At 38.5% G+C, this 3,618-nt stretch overlaps 1 long non-coding RNA gene across 1 annotated transcript; it reads right to left on the bottom strand.

Annotated features, from left to right (window-relative positions):
• Nucleotides 1-1,597: 1,597 nt before the first annotated feature.
• LOC113833248 lies at nt 1,598-2,538 on the bottom strand. Its single transcript, XR_004772264.1, has 2 exons — nt 2,418-2,538; nt 1,598-1,899 (listed from the first exon to the last, which is right to left on the bottom strand). It is a non-coding gene; the product is annotated as an uncharacterized LOC113833248 (long non-coding RNA).
• Nucleotides 2,539-3,618: the final 1,080 nt, after the last annotated feature.

The raw sequence follows: 3,618 nt of genomic DNA, 5'->3' as shown, positions 1-3,618 counted from the left end.
GAGACCTCCCATTGAGTCTCTCTCTCTCTCTCTCTCTCTCTCTCTCTCTCTCTCTCTCTCTCTCTCTCTCTTTCTCTCTCTCTCTCCATAATATCTGGCTCTGGGTCTCATTATCTGTTCCCATCTGCCATCTGCTTCTAGAAGAAGCTTCTCTGATCATGACTGGATAAAGCACTGATCTCTGAATAAAGCAGAATATATATATATATATATATTATATATATATATTATATTATATATATATATGACCAGTAGTGTTTGGTTTTACCCTGTATCTCTGGGCTGTGTAGTCTCTGGTTCTTGGTTATCCTAGCAGGGCTGGATATAGGTTCCTTCATGTGTAGTGGCCTTAGATCAATTCAGACATCAGTAGGCTAATCCCATAAATTCTGTATCACCCTTGCCCTAAAATATTTTGCAGGCAGAACAGATTTTAGGCCAAAGGATTTGGGACTGGGTTGATATTTACATTTCTATTTTGGTAGCCTACAGAGTACCATCCCACAGCAACAAGACTATTGCATGGGGTGAAGGCTTCATGTAGGCACAGCTTAACTTCTCCATGTTCAATGAGTTGTGTGGGTGTTGTCCTCAGGAACTATCCCTGCTGTCAGTTTTTCTAATAGATTCCTCAGTAATAAATATTATATGGAGAATCTGAATTCAGCGTTTGTTGTTAAATGTTTGTCAGCACCAGTCTTTAAAACCTATAAAGTTTGCTTAAAATTTTGAAGCTAATGCAGATGTGCACACATACTCTGAGAATCACAAAATGTAAAACACAACATATCCTATATGATGTGTTAGTTCCGGGCACCTGCTCATTTGGAAAACATCTGTGCATGGCTGAAACCAACATGGCTCAAACACAGAAGGCTCATAGGCACCCAGACAGGCTGCTGTCTGCTTCTGCCTGTGAATTATTCTAAGTCAATATCTTGATGTTAACATGCTTTCATGGGCTTCGGGAATAATTCCACTAGGCTTCATCAAGCCAGTTTTCACTTGGGGCATAATTACCATAGGTAATTACTTGTAGGCAAATGTCTGCCCTTCCATTGGGTAGTCACAGCATTGTCATGTTCCAAAACAAATTTGATATGCCATTGCTGAAGTAATTACCATGCTCAGGGTTTTTTGTTGGTGGTGGTGATGGTTTTTTTTTTTAATGTATAAATGCATCAATTTTAACCAGAGACTTTTTGTTCTTATGAAACTCTCCTCCAGAACAACCTGTGAATTATAATCAAAGGTAATTGGAGTACAGTGTTCTGTAGGAACTTGTTGAAATATGAATGTATCTATTGATAGATAGACATATCTACAGATAGATATAGTATTTAAAGCATTAGATAGTGAACCAGAAGTAAGGACTTCCATGCTCTCTCCCCATTTAGTGAGTCTGTGCACATACTTAATGGAGAATTTAACTGCATGCATTGAACTAGGCACTATGAAATGGTATACAAAGAGATTACAAACAGGTAACTTTCTGTGTCAATTAAAGTAATGCAAAACACAAACCAGAACCCAAAGATCTTTATTCCTTGCTTGTCTGCCCTGGCAAAAGCAAAGGAATATTTCATGAAATTTAAAATTATAATAATATAAATATGTATTAGATTATGAAGCTTAAAATGTATTTCTTATTAGAAGTTGTAAGAAGTTTTGAAAAGTCCTGAACTGGTCTGGTCCCTCTTCATACTTCCATGGTCAAACCACAAGAAAATTGGTGGAGAAGCCCTCAGAACAGATCTGAGAGAGGTCCATGCTCCTGGGCTTTGTTCAAGGAGAGGAAACGTAGAGCCTGGCCATACAGGTTCTCTGAAGGACTCTGAGTGAGGTTTTATAGCTGCAGCAAGTCTCAAAAGATTCTCTTCAATGGCTGTCTTGTGATTACTTCCAATGGTGAATTTTAATTAGTAGAATTAAGAGAAGACAATAAATAAAAAAAAACATTTTATTTCAGTCATAGATCAAATGATAACCCTAGGAGCCACTTCAGGGCCCAGTTCAATGGATCCCTCAGCCATATGACTGACTCCTCCATTTCATTCCTCCTGGATACAAGTGAATGTGCTTCATTGTTTCCTATATCCCACAGTCTCTCAGAACCTTCCAAATCAGGGACTATGCATTTCCAGAATCAGTCACAGTGCTCACCCTGCTGCAGGCACTAAAGTGTGCTTGTGAAGTTAATGACGGTATGAATGAATGAATGAATGAATGAATGAATGAATGAATGAATGAATGGCTGAATATTCATCTTACTTCCCTCATGCTTCTCTGAAGCAATCAAAAGTTGTTCGTGTGATGAACACCTGCCATTCCAGGATTCCACAAGGCTTTAAGAATAGGAAAGAAATGATGTTAACAATAACTTCATCTATTATAATTTAAGTAGCCAGGATACTTACCAGAGATTTCTAACAAGTTGCTGGGAGGGACTGCTCATATCTGTAATCATAGTTTCCTAAAGGTGGAGGCAGGAGAACCAAAAATTGCCGGCCAATCCCAGCTACATGTCAAGGCCATGTCCTAAGGAGATTAAATAATAATAATAATAGTAGTAGTAATAATAAGCAGATCAGTTTATACAGGCACACTAGAGAGAAGTACCTAGAGTATCAAGAAAGGAATGATTCTGAAGCTGTATCTTTGTTTGAGCTGGATGAGCAAAAGGATTCAGTACTGCTAAAAGAAGCACAGAGATGGAGCAATGACTGATGTGTCACAGTCTATCATTTCTAAACAGCCAATCAACAGGACCAGACTATTCCTCTTTACTGAGTGAGTACTGAAAGTTTATTTTACTAAAGAAACACTTTCATTGTTCCAACCACAAAATGGCTAACTTCAAGCAGCAAGGGGACCATGCCCATCCTAATTCACTGAGGTTTCCTTATAGACTTTAGCAGATGGGACAGCTTAGTTCCCGAGTTGGGAAGACAATGATGGTGGAATTGATGTCTACTATGAGACTTCTCAGGATGGAGCTGAGGCAGAGAAAGCGCAATGAAATAAAGGCTGTCGCTTCTGAAACAGGTACTTCATAATTGCTACTTCACAGAAATTTTACTTTTAATGAAGCTAACAGCTATGATAAGTATAGTGAACTTGTCAAAACTTCTCCATGTTTGTTATTTTCTGACAGGCAGCCATTCCTCCATTCCCTCCTGAAGCCTCAGGGTTCAAATAGGGGAAAGCCCTCACCTTAAAGGCAGAATAAAAAATACATTTCACAGAACTTTTTTTTGTCTTTTCTTCTTCTTTCTGAGTCCCATGCTTGTCCCCAAGTTGTCTGTGAAGTAGAAAACTATGTGCTCTACAGGACATTGTTTGCAAGCCAAAGAGAGAATTCAAAATTATGGGTCAGAGTCATTTGCTTGCAGTTAAAATGAAAATTCATGGTTAGATTTCAGAACACCGCTTGGTCATGAAAGCACTGTTTGTGACACTTCACCTGAAAAATTAGATAATGGGCACTCACTCTCTCTTCTCCAAGAAGTTCTTTAAAAATTTAAAACAAAAGGTAAGTTGGCAAGATTCAGAAGGGTTGAATTAATGTCCCCAGGGTTGTTGAAACACCTCCTAATGGAGAGACACATCAATAAAAGC

The sequence above is a fragment of the Cricetulus griseus genome (genome assembly GCF_003668045.3).
Source record: "Cricetulus griseus strain 17A/GY chromosome 1 unlocalized genomic scaffold, alternate assembly CriGri-PICRH-1.0 chr1_1, whole genome shotgun sequence".
Taxonomy (NCBI): Eukaryota; Metazoa; Chordata; class Mammalia; order Rodentia; family Cricetidae; genus Cricetulus; species Cricetulus griseus.
This window is presented reverse-complemented; position numbering and strand designations above follow the sequence as displayed.